At 47.4% G+C, this 17,246-nt stretch overlaps 1 protein-coding gene and 1 long non-coding RNA gene across 5 annotated transcripts in view; one reads left to right on the forward strand and one right to left on the reverse strand.

Moving 5' to 3' along the window:
- Nucleotides 1-955: 955 nt before the first annotated feature.
- Nucleotides 956-7,901, reverse strand: LOC138923502 (uncharacterized). Its single transcript, XR_011437171.1, has 3 exons — nt 7,292-7,901; nt 5,379-5,492; nt 956-1,637 (listed from the first exon to the last, which is right to left on the reverse strand). It is a non-coding gene; the product is annotated as an uncharacterized lncRNA (long non-coding RNA).
- Nucleotides 7,902-9,995: 2,094 nt separating this feature from the next.
- PPARGC1A (PPARG coactivator 1 alpha) overlaps nt 9,996-17,246 on the forward strand; it is a 608,099-nt gene continuing 600,848 nt past the window's right edge. For 2 of the 4 annotated variants that reach the window (XM_070262537.1, XM_070262538.1), the window contains exon 1: nt 9,996-10,617. The gene's annotated coding sequence lies outside the window, so the exon portion shown is untranslated. The remainder of the gene's footprint in view (nt 10,618-17,246) is intronic. The other 2 variants (XM_023638288.2, XM_023638290.2) reach the window with 2 other exon arrangements.

A 17,246-nucleotide genomic window follows, 5' to 3' on the forward strand; every position in this document is an offset into this window, starting at 1 on the left:
TGCAGTTCCCAGCCAGGCCATTCTGACTCCGAGCCTGAGGTCTGAAGCCTTGTCTATTGAATTGTGGGGCCCTGGCCAGCAGCAGCAGCATTGCCCAGGAACTTGCTAGAAACTGCAGACTCTCATGCTCCAACCCAGCTCTACCAAGCCAGAATCTGCACTGTGACGAGATCCCCAGTGGTTCATGTGCATGGTCAAGCTGGAGAAACTCTGGCTGAACCACAGGCTGGGCCCTGTCTCTCAGGCTTCCCTACCACCTGCCTTCCGTCTTGGCTCTCCCTGACACCCTCTCACTCTCCAGACCTCAGCATGGGAAGCTGGTAGAAGCTGCCTGCAAACCATCCTCTCTAGTGACTACTTAGCTCTGAGACAAAGGTTTGAAGAAAAACAGATGTCTGAATCCATAGACCTGATGCAGGAGTCATCTACTGAGTGTCTATATCCATGTTATCCCTTTCCAAATAGTGGACCATAAATAGGATTTTTTCGTCAAAGAAAAATAAATACTGCAGGCTTCATAAGCAGAGGCCCTTCTGCTATGCTTAAATGCGGTTCTGGAGATAGAACAGCAAAGGTAAATTATCCCGGCCTGTGGGTGTTTAGATATGATGATAGAATGCAAACAAGCGTTGTTTGGCTCTGAAAGCAGAACCGGAGAAAACTTCATCTAGGTATTTAATTATCCAGGGCAGAGTAGAAATGGTCTTTGTCTCCTCGCTGGCCCATGTTTGGAAACCCATAGGTCACTCTAAATCAAAAGGCATTACCGTGTGTAGAAGGAACTGGAACACAACATTTAGCAGAAGTTTTCTGCATTTCTGGTTGTGTTCTTCACTGCTAAGGCTGTTTGCACTGTGTAATTCATGTATGGAGCTGAATAATGTGGTTGGTGCCCGTGCATGCACACACACACACAGGCCCTTTAGGGTTTATGTGAGAAAACAGAACGATCAAATATGGTAATTTGGTGTTTAATTCGCCCGAGGTAAAGGGAGGATTGGAAATGAACGGTTCTCCTGTGTTTGTGGATATATGAGTTACACAACCAGATAAAGTCAAGGTATTGGGCTGTAGCTTTTGTCAGTTTCTTATGAAATATCAGGGCTATTTCACTAGTGTTAGAGCGAAGGCAGAGAACTAGAAAGATAAATGATTTAATTCGGGCTGTCAGGTTCTGTTGGTTTGGAAGCAAGGATTCAGGAGGAGAAAAGCACATTAATTGAGGTCCCAAGGTGGTCTTAGAGCACATTTGATTACTGCTTTCTGTGTAGGGGGATTGCCTTTTTTTTATTTTTAAGTTTATTTGGTCCTGTTCAGTCAACTTTCATTGAGTAGGTGCTACGTGGGGAAAATCAAAGTGAATAAGACCAGCTCGTGGGAAATGGGTAGTGGGAGTGTGGAAACAGGGGGAGGAGAGATGCAAGGAGTTTCCTCTGGGGCAGTTACAAAGGGCTTTCCCCAAAACGGTGACTTCCAAGCTAGATCTGGAGAAGGTCTCTCTGCCAGGCAGAAAGGGTAGGAAAGGCATTCCAGGCCAATGGAACAATAGGAGCCAAGCTACACGGATGTGGAAGAACCTGATGTCTCTGGAACCTCGGCGTGTGGGCAGCACCGGGGCCGCGCGTGGGCCTGGAGACCTGTGAGAAGGAGAAGAAGAGAAAGTTCCTTGAGATGAGATTGGAGAGGTATGCGGTAGGAATCTGATCATGGGGGTTCTTGAGGCTTCTTAGGCCACATGGGGTCATAGAAAATTGTGTCAGACTTGGGAGGCTTGGGGGCGGGCAACTAGATTGGAGGAATTGGAAGGGGTTGTTTTAAGGGTTTGAGCTTTGATCCAAAGAGCAATGGAAGCCATGGAAGGGAAGCCATGATTAGATTTGTGCTTTGAAAAGATTATTCTATTTGCAGGGTGGAGGATGGCTGGTAGAGGGCAAGAATGGACGTAAAAAGACCTGTCAGGAGTCTGCTATAAGGTCCTGGCAAGAGAGGAAAGTAGCCTGGCCTAGGGTGAGAAGTGGAAATGGAGAGAATGGAAGTATTTAAGGGATGGAAACACTGCACACGGGTGTTGACAGGGAGGGAGGTGTCAAGATTGCTCTTCATACAACATGGTCCAGACTTCCTCCTGATTGCCTCCCACAGACAAACACAACGTGCCATCATCTGTCTTCAGATGGCAGCCAGGACTTACAGGGATGGTCCAGAAGGGGTCTGAGGGTACAGGCTTCTGTGAACATCTTATCCCCTGGCGTCTCCATCCTCTAATTTTTGAGTAAATGTCAGAGCCAAATCAGATAGACCAGTGTGACAGGTGATCGGATCCTGAGTCCAGCCTATCAACATCTCTCCCACTGAACTCCCGTAATCTGCTCTATGGCAGATACTGTAAATTAACCCAGTATCCACTGCAACACCTCCTAATTAACCCTTTGGCACTTAGAGGCTAGAAAGCCGAAAACAACATTTCCCAGACGCCTTTGCAAGTAAGCTCATGCATTGTGACCAAGGTGCCCCCGAGCAAACACATCTTCTCCTGACTTACAGACGGAAGTAAGCAATGTATAGTGGCTGCTAAGGAGATCAGATCTTCTGGCCAATGAGATGGCAAAGTCTTCTTGTTCTTCTCGGGCAGTGGGTGTACAGTTTTTGGTGTCCAGTCCCTTCTGTCTTGCAGCTTCTTTTTCTGGCTGTTTTGTTCCTATTTGTAGCATCCAAACCCAATTCTCTGGCTCTCCCAGGAATTATATGAGTTACCTGAGACTATCTCTGTAAAGCATGGAAGTGAATTCTGTTTCCTGCAAATGACAGCCTGCAATTGATGTCATTTATTATGATATATTTTCTTTGTTGTTCTACACGTAGTGTTACTCTTCTCTGAACATAGTAGGAGCTTCTTAAAGACAAGAAAGAGGCCACGTGTCCTCTGCAGTGTCCATCAATGTGAATGACTGTGCTTTTTGCCTGCTTGACAGCCAATCATTTTTCCACAAACAGGAGATTACCAGATTGTGTCCCAATTTTCCTCTGGGGAACCATATTTTCACCAGTCTCAGTTCACATGCTTTGGTGGTGTTGACCCCACCAATAGAGCCAAGGAGAAGCATGTGACTAAGTCTGGTCAATCAGAGCATGGCATCCCACTGTCTACCATCATTAGTGTAAAGATGGGCACATGACCCAATCAGAGCCAATGATTAGAAATGTCAGGATTTTTGCTAGGCCTGTTGAGAGAGAGGGGCATCTATCTACTCTCTTTCTGTTGGACCACTGGTAAAAAGGAATAGGTAAGCCAGGCACTGCTGGAGACTCCAAGCAGGACTGAAAACGAGGTCAACCCAAAGGTAAGCAAAACCAAGAAACTGTGTTGTTGACATTGAGCCTCACATAGATCCAGCATTGCCTGAAGACAGCCCTACTTGTGGTCTCTTCATTTAGGTGAACCAATAAAGTTCATGTATATACAAATATTTTTTTTGCTTCAGCCAGTGAAGTGGGGCTTCTGGCACTGGCAACCAAGAGTCCTGACTAAAACAGGAGTTGTCCATAAATACCGCCTGATTGACTCATAAAAACAAAAAACCACCACCGACAAAAAACTGAAGGTCTTAATTCCCTGTTTTCTTTTTCTTTTAAAACTTTCTATCACTTCCACTCCGGCCTTTCTTCAAGTGACCATCATTAAGACATGACTGAACTTTTTTTTTATTAAGATTATGATAGTTAGCAACTTTGTAAAATTACAGTTGTACATCATTATTAGTCATGTTGTAGGTACACCACTTCACCCCTAGTGGCCTCCCCCCACCCCCCCCCCCTTTCCCCTGGTAACCACTGATCAGTTCTCTTTGTCTATATGTTAACCACCACCTATGAGTGGAATCATACAGAGTTCATCTCTCTCTGTCTGGCTTATTTCACTCAACATAATACCCTCAAGGTCTATCCATGTTGTTGTGAATGGGACGACTTTGTCCTTTTTTATGGCTGAGTAGTATTCCATTGTATATATATACCACATCTCCTTTATCCAATCATCACTTGCTGGGCACTTAGGTTGGTTCCATGACTTGGCTATTGTGAATAATGCTGCGATGAACATAGGGGTGCATGGGACTTTTGGAATTGCTGATTTCAGGTTCTTAGGATAGATACTCAGTAGTGGGATGGCTGGGTCATGTGGTATTTCTATTTTTAACTTTTTGAGAAATCTCCATACTGTTTTCCATAGTGGCTGTACCAGTTTGCATTCCCACCAACAGTGTATGAGGGTTCCCTTTTTCTCCACAGCCTCTCCAACATTTGTCACTCTTGGTTTTGGATATTTTTGCCATTCTAACAGGTGTAAGGTGATATCTTAGTGTAGTTTTGATTTGCATTTCCCTGATGATTAGTGATGATGAGCATCTTTTCATGTGTCTATTGGCCATCCGTATATCTTCTTTGCAGAGACACGACTGAACTTTTAATGATTTGTTGGAATAAACAATTCAAATAAAGCCAAGAGGTACCCTGATCCAGTGTCCTCTTAAATTGGGAGCTGCTTCTGGCAGGAAAGAGGCTCCAAGCGAGGGCCAGGCAATGAGCAGGATGACGTGGCTCTGAGCTCTGTCCTGTGGTAGACGTGAACTGCCACTTCAGAGCATGCTGGTTCAGAACCTGGTCCATAGTGCCATGTGGAATTAGGGATACTCGAGGTTGAATATTATCTCCACACTCATTAGATGTGTGATCGTGGCCAAGTTGCTTAACTTCTATGAATTAAGCTCAAACTGGCTTATAATTAAAGAGGAGTTTATTGGCTTATGCACTTGGAAAGTCCAGGGAGGTGCCTAGCTTCAGGTTGGGCTGGATCCAGATGCTCAAAAGATGTAAGTCAGGAATCTGTGGTGCATATTCAGTGCTGGCTTCTCACACTGGCTTTCCTCTGGGCTGGCTTCAATCTCAAGCTGTTGGGTTCATTCTCGTGGGAGTAACATGGCTTGGAAGAGCTCCAGGCTTATATCCTCCCAGCTTTGCTCTCCTGGCAGAAAGAGCACACCTCTCGCCCTATGGCTCCAGTGAAAATCGGAGGTGGAGCTCTTATCAGGTCAGCTTGGGTCACCTGTGCATCCCTGGAGTGAGGCAGTCAGGTCAGATCACTGAGATGGGGGAGGGAATGTTTCTCAAAGGAAAAGCAGGGGGCTGTTACCAGGAGAGGGAACTGATGCTAACTGGGTAAAAACAACAGATGCCACTTCTTACTCTCCTAGGCTGTGTTCTCTTGGGAAAAAGTGGAAATGTAATAGTTCCCACTTCATAAGGTTTTTGCAAAATGAAACCAGTTAATGTTTGGGTAGCAGATGCTCTTGGTGCCCCACCCATATCCCCACAGCCCTTACCATTTCCACGTACATGGCCGCAGATTCTCACATCAGCCTCTGCATCCCTTTGCCCGCGGACTTCCTCTGGCTGCCAGACCCCGCTTTGTCCATGCTTGCCACAGGCTGGGAATGCTGCGAATTAACAACACCTGGGAGCATCCTTCAGCCGAGGAGCTGGAGGATCCAAACCCCAGCCTCCTCTCCCTTGAATGGGGCCTTCTCCACTCCCTCCCAGAGGTTCCTTCGTAGGATTAAGCTCTGGTTGACCAGTGGTGTACCCTTTAACTTTTCCTTCACTTCTTCTCTCTTCTCCTACTTTCCTACCTGTGTTTCCTAGGATCTCCTCCCAAATAAACAACTTGCGCTCCAATCCTTGCCTCAGGGAAACCCAAAGGAACAAAGACTGTCCCGCCCTTTACATCAGGCCTGGCATATTATAAACATTCAATCCAAGTTTGTTATTATTATTGTCATAGTTATGTTGAGGCTCATTTTCTGCCTTAGCTTCTTTTTGCACTAACTGCCTCGTCCTTCTTCCTGCCCTGTTCTTTCTGCTTTTCACAGCATGTCTTCCTCTTTTGTACCATTCCTCTGCCCTCTCAACTTTTCCTTGTCTCACTACTACTTCTTAATTTTAATCTTTCCCCAGCATAATTATAATTGTGATGAGAGGTTGTACATTTTTAAAGAATTACAAAGAAAAATTGGCAACTAACAAAATTGATAGACCAAACGAGCTTGGTTGAGACTGTAAACTTCTTGAAGGCAGGAATGATATTGGTTTTCACTTTGCCTAGAATTAACGCATAAGTTTGTATTCAGAGGGCTTTTTTCAAACAAGACAAATTAGCAGATTTTATTTTAATAAAGGAAGGAGACCGAATGAAACCTACTTCCTTTGTATATTACATCTGCTTCCCATCTGTAGTTTTAGCCAAAATGATAATTTTTTATCCACATCCACAACAGTTTGGCCTCTCGCATCTGCAGAGCCGAGCAGCCACTCACTAAATGATACCCTAGTGGTTTGAGAGTGTTAATGCACCTCATTTATAAAAAAGGAAAACACCCCAGCATCATCTGGACTATTAACCAATTCCCAATACGAGATTAATGCAAAACTTATTTCTTGGGGAGAAAGTGTTTATGAATAAAGATGGATTTTCTCATTAATGGAATGATATCACTTCAACAAATCACACATTTTCAGTGTGACAAATCGTGACTTGGCAATATGACAGGAATGCACGCAGAAGAAAGTTTGTCTTGAGAGAACCAACCACAGTGGATTTGGAAATCAAAGCCTTTCTGTTTGGGGTTTCCATCTTCAGACTTCTGAATCCTGCACAGCGAGGAGTTGGCAAGGTGGCTGGGGTGATCTTTTCTCAATGAGCTGGCGGCTCCCTCTGCTTCCCAAGGGGCTACTTCCATCTGTTCTGGGCCCCAGTGGGGGTGGAGGGGGTGGCTTGTTTTTATGTTGTTGGGAACCAGCAAACAAACCTCGATGTTACTGTGCTCATGCTAGGTGAGCAAACCTACTGAGGAAGAATTCTTTCAGCAGCAGGGCTGCCCCTGGGAGAGGGGCAGGCTGGGCAAAGAGGGACGCGTTTTATCAGAAGTCTATCCAGGTGGCCCTCTTTGGGCCTTCCCTGTTTAAAAAAGAAAGACCTGGAGTTTTGAGGGGAGCCAAATGTTTGTGGCTGGAGGCCAGACTTCATTTATACAAATGTTCCCCTGCTCGTTGCACAGAGGAGATTCTTTCCACCTGTTTCTGCCTCCCTATCCCTTGATGCCTCTGCACGCCCGGGGCCTGCTCAGTGGATCCATGTACCCATCCTCCTGTGTGTGTGGAGATGGGACAGACTAACTTTCAGGGAAAGAGAAGCCACAAGCCAGAAATCTTTGGTTCAAGACCCTGCTGCGCCACTTACCGGCTGTGGGTAGGATGGGGAGTCAGGAGTCTTTCCCTTAGCCTCAGTTTTCTCATCTATAAAACAAAAATAATAATAGCTTCCTAACAGGATCCTCCTGAAGAGTGGATGAGAACACGTAATCACTTCTTACATGAACACATCTCATAAACGTATACTTATCACCAGTTTGGGCAGTCAGAGAGTAGAACCACGCCTCTGTTCTTGGAGGGAGATGTGAAACAGTCATAACAGTAGTGCTAGTAGTGCTCAGTTAGATCTGGCTGACAGAGGGAGGTGGGTCACAAAGTTTGGGCTCAATTCCTACAACTTTGTACCTGGGTGACCCCGGGAAGGTTATTTACCATCTCTGAGCCTGTTTCCACATCTGTGAAATGGGGATAAAGAGTCCTGATTCTTCCAGGATCGCCATGAGAAATAAATCTGTTCATTCAACAAATAGGAAAGGGGATCACAGAGACAGAATTCACTTCCACTGTGGTAGAAGCGGGACCTGAGCTGAAACCAGGTGGCTGCAGGAACAGTGTTGACTTGAGCTAAAATAGATAGGAAAAGCAGTTTACAAACTAAGTTTCTGTAGTGCTTTATGTAAACATTATCTAAAGGACTTTATTTAGACAGGAGGCCTAAGAAACTTCAGGCACTAGGCCTAATTTTATATTTTCCAGTCCCTTTATGTTGAATATCTATAGGAGTGGGACTGCAGGGGGATTAATATTGGGGACAGCATGAAGAATTCTTCCCTCTCTTCTCTCTCCCCGCGTGGAGACACAGGAGACAATAGAATTAACGATGGAGGAGAAGCCCTCTACTCAACATCGGTGAGATCACCAATAGAACTTCTGTGGGTTTAATACTTCTTAAAAACTATTGTATTTTTAAAGCCAGGTCAGTCAGCATCATTTGGGTCTGAATTTAGTACATTAAATTCCATCTCTCAGTGTTATTTTTGACATCATGTTTTTAGGAAAAAATCCTTTTCCCCTTTATTAAAATCCATAGTGGCCAGGGAGGTTAGGGACCACTGATTTGAAACACTATTCTTCACGAACCCAGAAAAGGGAATGGTGACCTATTTTTTTTTTTTTTTTTTTTTTAGATTTTTTTTTTATTTTTTCCTTTTTCTCCCCAACGCCCCCTGCTACATAGTTGTGTATTCTTCGTTGTGGGTTCTTCTAGTTGTGGCATGTGGGATGCTGCCTCAGCGTGGTCTGATGAGCAGTGCCATGTCCGCGCCCAGGATTCGAACCAACGAAACACTGGGCCGCCTGCAGCGGAGCGCGCGAACTTAACCACTCGGCCACGGGGCCAGCCCCTGGTGACCTATTTTTTTAAAAGATCATTTGACATATCTTTGAAAAATAAGTCAATCTCAGAAAAAGAAAACAGGTATTTAGCCAGAAATCTGTTTTCTGAATCTCTACTAGGAGTGATGCTATTTGCAAGAAAACAGAAGCTGTCTTTCTAGAGAGATCCTTTCCTCCTCTTTCCCCTCTGAAACGGTGAGCCAATGTTCGTGACATCACTGGGTTGCTGTGGAAATGCTTATTTCACAGAGGATTTCGACCTCAAGTGGGGAATTTACAAGAGGAAGTGTGAACTCTTGGAAAAACACAATCGGTTTAATAAAAATGGGCAACATTTGGAAAAAGGATGCAGAAAGAAAATAATATAAACTGCCTATAACAGGTTGTTTCAAGTTTTCCTGCAAGGATTGAAATACTTATGGGAGCATCTTACACAGATATGCCAATTTTGATTTGAATTTTACTCACTATAAATATCTGTATAAAGAGTTGGGGGAAGCAGGTAAGGAATGGTTTTTTGCAGGAAAAACTTTTGGCCTTTTAATTTATTTATTAGTTTATTATGATAAATTATTAAAATTGAGAGAAAGGTTTGGTCCTAAAATACCATCTTGAGGGGAAGGGAGGAATGATATCCGTTTACATTTTTACAACAGACATTAGACTTAAGAGAATAGCTCCATTTAAAGAATTGTGACTCAAGGGGCCTGAGTTTTAGTGCAGAAGCTACAAAATCCTTTTTCGTTTTAAACTGTTAAATCAACAGAATGCCAAACGAGAGCCTTTCTTCCTGCTGGGGCAGTATTGTCCCCTAAATCCACTTTCCACTTCTCTCAGCCTAGCCTAGTTTGATGTAGCACCGACTTAGCTTAACTACACCAACCGGCAGAAGGAAGTGGGTTTGCATTCGGGATGGGAGGAGGCGGCCCCGGGTGTGTGTGCCTGCGTGTGCGCGCGCGCGGAGGACGGGGGGCACCGGGAAAGAAAGAAAATCGAGATATAGCAACTGTGTGAAAATAATCTCCCCGTGGCTGGAACAGGGGTCTCTGCACGGGAAAGCAATTTTAGGAATTTAAAAAAAAAAAAAATCTTCAAAAAGGATGGGAAGAAGGCTTGCCAGGAGGGTGCGGGGCGTAGCGGGGGACCTGTACGTCTCCGCTGGCATCTTTCTTTCCCCTTCCCAGGCTTCGGGGGACCCCCTCCCCACCCACCCACCTGCCCGCGACTGCACCCGCGTCCCCTGCCGTCCCGGGGCACGCACGGCCGGGGGTGGGGGGAGAGGCCGGCGGCCGGGGGGGCTGCAAAGGTCTGGCGGCGCGGGCTGATTTAGTGGCCGGGGCTGTAGTACAGGCTGTCCCCGGCAGCCGGCGGAGTCAGCGCGCCCACGTGACGGCCCCGGCTCTCCGGTGAGCTCCCCAAACAGACGCACACCCAGCCACACGCTCGCACACACACACACACACACACACACACACACACACGCACGCACCCCCGCGCGCACACGCCCGCCCGCCCGCTCGCTCTGCCTCTGCGCCCTCCATCCCGGCTCGCTCATTCTCTCGCCCTCTCGCTTCCCCTGCGGTCTCTCGCTCTGCGCGCACACACCACACACACGCACACGCACACACACGCGCGCACACACGCAGCCGGCACAGGCGGCGGCGGCGGCGGCGGCTGCCCAAGTCAGGACGAACCTCTCTAGGTACCGTCTTGAGAAGGCGGCAGCGGCGGCGGCGGCGGCGGCGGCCGGAGCATCCCTCCTCACCCGGAGAGGGAGCACCGCCGAGAGTTTCCGTTCCCTTCCCCCTCCTTTTCTTTATTTTCGAGAGAATTTCTTCTTCGCTTATCGGTTTAATTCGATTTTGAAAATTTTGGGTTGCTTTTTTGTGTGTGCCTTTTTTTTTCTTTCCTCATTTTATTTGCATCCAGAGCATGGCGGGCTGCGGGCTGTCCGACGACACCTTCTTCTCTTCCTTCTTTTACAACTACGGCTCCTCCTGGGAAACCCCTTCCAACCAGGTAAGGGGTGGCTCGGTGCCGGGCGGCGTCGCGCCCCGTGCCCCCAGCCGCGCGCTCACTTGGCACTCGGCGGGGAGGCAGAAGCTCGGGAGGGGGTGGGGAGGCTGGGGGGCCAAGTGGGTCGCACTGTCTGGGTCAGTGCCAACCGGCGAGAGGAGGTGTCCCCCCCCCTTCCCCCGGCACTAGCTCTCCAGTCTCCAGGGTCTGTCGCGTCCCTCCCGTGCTTAATCTGCCATCGACACCTCCTCCCCTCTACCACCTCCCAGCCCAGCGGGAACCCGAGAAAGAGGCAGGAGCCGGCACGTTACCCCGAACAACTCCAGGCAAAACCAGGGAACTCGAGCGCAACCTTCCCCAAGTCGCCGCGGGCGCCGCGCCCCTGTGCGCCTGGCGCCTGCCCGCCCTCCAGTTGCGCCGAGGGGCTGCGGAGCTGCGAGTCCCCCGCGACGTACTGTTCCCCCCTTCATTCCCCCCGGGCCCCGAGCCACCTCTTTCCCTAAAATGGCTGCATCTCAAGTGGAGGCGTCCGCTGACCCCGCGGAGGGGGGAGGGGGGGCAGAGTGGATGCTCCGCTGCCCATGACCCCGCGCCTCCCCCGGCGCGCACAAGCACCCCACAAACACACACACACTTAACTTTGATGACTGTGCAATGCAGTCCGGCTGCATCGTGCCCTCGACGCTCCCCGCCGCCGGCCTCTAGGTGTGCATGTCTGTGTGACTGGGGTGGGGGGTGGTTCGGGGAAGCTGGGGGTAGACGCCGGAAGGGGGGCGTGGAAGGACATGGATCTTAGCGGGCCACTGGTAACCTGGAGAGACAGGCGTGTGTTCAGGGTCTAGGAGTGCAAAAGCTATATTGGGAGGCAGAACGAGAAAGAGAGAGAGGAAAAATGCCTTTTAATTAAATAACTGTTGTAGTCTGCTGCCCCCACCGCTTGTTTGGTGAAAGTCTACAGGCATCTGTCATCTCCAAACTACACCGGGAAGTGGAGCTGGAGTCGAGGGAGGGGTGTGTGTGTGTGTGTGTGTGTGTGTGTATACACGCGCGCGCTGTGTCCAGGCTGGGGAAAGTTGGGGCCGGAGGCGAGGTGAAGGAGCATTGGTCAAAGGCACAGCAACTCGGTGGGCGGTCCGGGGCGCGGGGGATTCCCAGGCCTGGCGGAGCGCGCACCGCGGGGGGAGCGGGCCGGCGCGGGTGGGGTGTCGAGGAAAAGAGCTCTGCTGGGCCCGGCTCGCCCAGCCGCCGCGGCATCTCTTCTCCCCAGCTCGCCCGCCAGCCTCGGCCGCTCGCGGGGCTGCCCGCCGCACTCGCCGGCTCTGGCGCGCTCTCTCCCGGGCCCGGGGCGCAGCGCGCTCCTGCGAGCTCCCGGCAAAAAAGCCAAAGCCCCAAGCAAAACAACGGAAAAATGTGCTCCGCCTGCCCCGCATCACCCCCAGTTGGCAAGAAACTGAGATCGTCTAACTAGTAGTTGCCGGGCGAAGACCTCGCCTCTCCGGCGTGGGCTCTCCAGAAAGCGCTGCGGCCATCCGAGTGGATAATACATAAGGGCGGCCCGGGAGCCTTGGAGAGGCTCCTGCCGCCGCGGCAGCAGCAGCAGCAGCAGCGGGAGACGGCGGCGAGCTCCGGCCAGACCGCCGGGCCGCCGCCGCGGGTGGGGACGTCTGGGCCGCTCCCGGGAAGCGCGCCGGCCGCTCTCAGGGCGCACAGCCCCGGGTGGGGCAGGAGGACAGCTCAGGCACGTGAAGTTCGGGTTCGGGGAGAGGCAACTGGGAAAGGGGAGGCCCCGCTGTGAGTAGAAACTTGCAGGAACTGCCGGGGTGGTCGAACTGGCTCTGGAGTTGGGGGACTCGGGGGTTCCCTGGCTGTCCGTGGCCGGCGCTGGGCGCCGTCTCTAGGCCACCCTGCCCCGTCTAGCGGGGCCCGGGTAATTTCTTTGCCTTCGCGCGTCGACTCCGAATTGCGGAGAGCCAACGACCCCTCCAGCCCGGCAAACTCCAGCTCTCCAGGAGCGGGCGTCCGCGCGCCCCTCTGTGTGTGTGTGTATGTGTGTGCGTGCGCGTGTGTGATTGTCGATGGGTCAAAAACCAACCCCAGCTCGCCTTTAAAGACCGAGACGGATAGGAAAGGCTTGAACCACACACCTGGCACAAGCCGGGCCAGGATTCGGGATTCGGGATTTCTTGGCAGCCAGGGGCCCCGCTGTCCTGGAGTCAGATGCGTTAGGATAAGTTTCCCGGCGCGCACCTCCGACCTGCACCTCGGGGCCGCGAAACTCGGGCACTTGTTTTCCTCCTGAGGAGGAGAGAAAGGAGACTTGAGTGTGAGGAAGCAGGCAGTGATACAGCTTTACAGCGATGGGAGGTCTGGCAACATCTTTAATGAGATAGGAAACAAGTCGTTTGCGTGCGTTTAAAAGCGAAGGGCTGCGGCCGGATTTTGCAAGACAGGCAATCACGTGCAAACTCCTTGGAAACCAAAGGAGGTGGGCGAGAGGGAGGGGTGCGGGGCAGGACTGGAGTAAAGGAAGAAAGAACAAGAGAGGGAGGGGTGGCGTTTTAAAAAGAGGAAAACTATCGGTTGGTTTCTTCGGGTAAAGTTAGTTTGACTTGATTTGGAAAAGCATTTTCACCAAAGGCAAGATCTTTCTTCTGGAAAGGGAGACTCATGTTGCTAAGAAAATCGGAAAGAATTTCTGATAAAGCAGCTGGCGCTGCTCTGTGGAGGGTGATTAGCTCAGAGGCTGGTATTGGGTGGCGTGCTACTCTTAGTGCAGTGGAACTGTATGGTGGGGAGAGGGAAATTATCTGGGATATGGATTTCTCCTTCCAGTGGTGCGGTATGAACTTTAAGATAAAGTACAGAAACAAATGAGAGATGTACATCGTTAGAGGAAGGTGCCCTCAGGTGCTACAGAAGCCTTAACCTTTGGTGGTAGATGCAGCCGGGCGGTGCGTTTTTACCAGCATTTGTGGTTTCCAATGGGGCCATATCACCGTTTTCAGGGATGAAGACTGTATGTGCGCATGGACCTAGGTTTTTACTGATCTCCAGTTTGCGTTTTCAGCGTTTGAACGTGGGCCCGTGACTGAGAAAGCTGCTCCTAACTGTTCCTACAGAGAGGAAGGATAAAAACAAAGACAACACTTTGAATCTCATCCTGGACTAGGGCACGGCTGCTTTGGGGAGGCCTGGACCAAATTTGAAAGAGTGAGACTTATTCATGATTTTTACCTGAATGACTGCCAAAAAGCTTACAGATCCTCTGTTCCTTAAAAATAGCAATGCTCTTCAAATATAATTTGTTTACTCTACCTCAGTTAAAAATAAAACCTTCTTCCCAGTGTTATAAAGTGCTTATGAAGGTAAGCGTTGACTGTACCAAAAAAAAAAAAATCAAGCTTTTTATTTCCAGATCAATATGATGTGCTCTCAACATCTAATACCATGTAAAAGGAGCCTTTTTACAACATCAATAGGAGGCAGGCACGTCTCCCTAAGAAGCTCTTTTCCTGGAATCACAAGGCATTTTGATTACTTTCATTTTCACAAGAAACATGATTATGACACCTCTGGTTATAAACAAGCAAGTGAAAAAAATAATGAAGATGGGAGTTCTTTATATAGAGACCTGGAAATTTGGAAACAACTGGGGCATTTATTCATTACTAAACACAAAAACAAAAACGAAAAACCCAACCACGAATCATTGTTGACTGGCAGGTTTTTAGTTATTCTGTGACATTTTATTATTCAAGCTGGGCGGCGGCGAGTGGGATGGGGTGAATATTTTGGAGAGATCCCAATGTGTATTAGAGCCGAAACTATATCTGTTCCCGTCTAAAAACTGGGAAATTCCATCTTATGTCTGAATAGACCATGTTGCAGATAATTTGGACCCACTTGCCAATGTGCAAAACATACCATAGAGAGAGTGTGTGTGTTGGGGGGGGAGAAGCATCTGCTTAGGTGGAATTTATTTCTTCAATTAGAATGAAAACCCCAATTAAAGTGTGTATGTGAAATGTCTCTGATTTGGCTCTGTGCAGCAGACAACAGACTATTCTTTAATTTACAGTTTCACGCCTAGGGATGGCAGTAGTGCAAGCTTCCAAAACCCAGCTTTATCTTTTTATGTTGTGCTTTTTCAACCTGTGAGTCTCTCCTGGAGTTGTTTTAGCTTTCTGTCTCCATCATCAAGGTGATCTCGGAGTGGTCTTTACTGCCTGCCGGTTGCACCTGGGTCACCTTCTTCCTTGTCACTGGGTAAGCCCAAATCGAAGCAGGCCAGGTCTGTATGATATTGAATCAATCCATTGAGAGTGAAAAATGGAGCCAATTAGCTGACTGCTTGGGTGTCCATGAGGCCAGACATCTGCCTTTATTCACCCTATTGACCACTTCTTTGGCTACTGGATGGCTTCACCTGAGTTTTTGAAAAGACATTACCACCACACTCGACTCTGCTCTTTTACTTTTCTTTTTCTCTCCCCACCCCCACCACTCCCTCCAGTTTTCCAGACTGGAAATATAAAATGGCTTCCTTATAAGGACACACACTATCTTCTCAGAGTGGGCAGTGACTATTTGAATTCAGCCCTGTACTTTTGTTAGCCAGTACCTATAATTCTTTGTACTCCATCTTTTCAAGCAGGATAGAAGTTTCAATGCAGAATCATTAATGGATGTGGGTAAGTTGTTGAAAGCTTGTGCTGACTATTTTTTTTTTTTTGGCTTGGCACTACTTCCATGAGTATGGATAGCCCAAGTAGAAAGCAGCCCACTGAGGAACACTTCTTTTCCGTCCAGTCCAAGTACTATAAAGAATCCAGTATGTTTTCCCTCTTTCCTGGGTATTTCATAATTCTTAAAGTAGTAACAATGTTTGGATCCACAGAGATGAACCAAGACTTGGAAATACCCTCCATTTACCAAGTTGTTAGAAAGCCAATATCTGAAAGTTCAAAGAATATAAACTGGGCCTCTCTATGTTTTAAACATTTTTCTTTTCCTGAAGATGTTTGTATGAACTGCAAAATAGTTTTTAGGTGCATTTCTATATATTTACCTTAAATAAGTTTTAGAAATCCACCTATAAATCCAGCTCACCTAACCCCAATTTTTCCAAACATTCGGTTTCTCCTAGGTAGATAAAAAAGTAAAAGAGACTTGTAATAACTTGGCGTTGTTGGGGGTCTTCCAGTAAGACTAACTTCCTTAAGGCACCAGCTTGAAAATATTCACTTTTCTTTGTAAAGTTCTATTGACCTAAAACTTGGGAACCAAAGAGCAGGGACAATAGTTACCATTTATTAATGCTGTTCCAAACACTTTTCATGTATTTGACTCGTTGAATCTCCACGACAACATGTGAGTTAGGTAGTTTTATTTTTATTCTCATTTTGTAGATGAAAAAAATGAGGCACAGAGAGTTAAGTACCTGGCCTAAGATCTCAGTGCTAGTTAGGGGCAAAACTGGGATATCCTCCAGGCAGTCTGGTCTCAGAGCCCAGAATGCCACTTTCCTGTTCCTGGCCACACTCTGCTTGCCCTCCAGTATAGCATAAAGATGTTGTGGGGCCGCGAGTACATTCCTACCAAGTTTGTGATGATGTCGTTCATTTGCCACCTTCATGAAATAGTGACAAACTCCTTTGTTTGCCCATTTTTTCCCTCTTTATATATATATAACCAGATATACTTCTCTTTGGTAAATGACATGAAGTCTTCTGTTTTGGTGAAATCATCCGTAACTACCTGATGCTTTTTTTTTCTTGGTGATGGACTAAATGTTTGAGTTTACCATTCTTTTTGGTTTGAATGGTTGATCCATTTTGAGAGAGAGACAAAGTTTTCAGATTGTCAGCTCCCAACATCAGATAACTATGATTTAGTAGAGGGCTCATTCCAAATGTATGTGAGTATCAGTAAAATAACACTCTACAAAAGAAATGTAATTTTAAGATACATGAATAGGATAAACAATTATCATTATTATGTAATTAAATATATCACCTATTTTATATAAATATTGTATATGTAAATCAAATATAATTGTTGTAAATAATCATTCAGATGCATCAAAACCCCATCTCATATATATATATATGTATATATTAAGGCATTAACTCATTCTCATTTTATAAGCAAACCCATATCATTTTGGGTTTGCGCTGTATATAGTTTGCGATTTAGTCCAAAATACACCTTTCTCATCATGGCCGTGTTATAACAGGTGTCTTCTGTACTGAATCATGCACCTAACATTTATGTCCGTCATGAACTAATACCTTTTAGTGGTTCATCCCTTATATTGTGATCTTCCAAAATATAGTTGTGAGGAGGGGAGGAGAAACATTAAATGTCAGTAGTTACAGCAAGACAGTCTCTAGAAGAGGGCAAAGAGTTTCTCTCAGGTTTCACGTTCCTGTGGCCCTAGCGGAAATGCAAAAGTGCAGGGTTTGCATTGGAATGAGAATGGGGTCACCTAGCCTTTGTAGTCATCATCAAGGAAGCAGAACTTCCTTCCCGAGAGACCATAGGAAATCAATGATCACACTTTGCCAGTGAAGAGGTAAATGTGGACAGCAGACGGCATTAAATAAAAGGGCAGCAGAAAAGTGATTTACTCT

This window comes from Equus caballus, chromosome 3, assembly GCF_041296265.1.
Source record: "Equus caballus isolate H_3958 breed thoroughbred chromosome 3, TB-T2T, whole genome shotgun sequence".
Taxonomy (NCBI): Eukaryota; Metazoa; Chordata; class Mammalia; order Perissodactyla; family Equidae; genus Equus; species Equus caballus.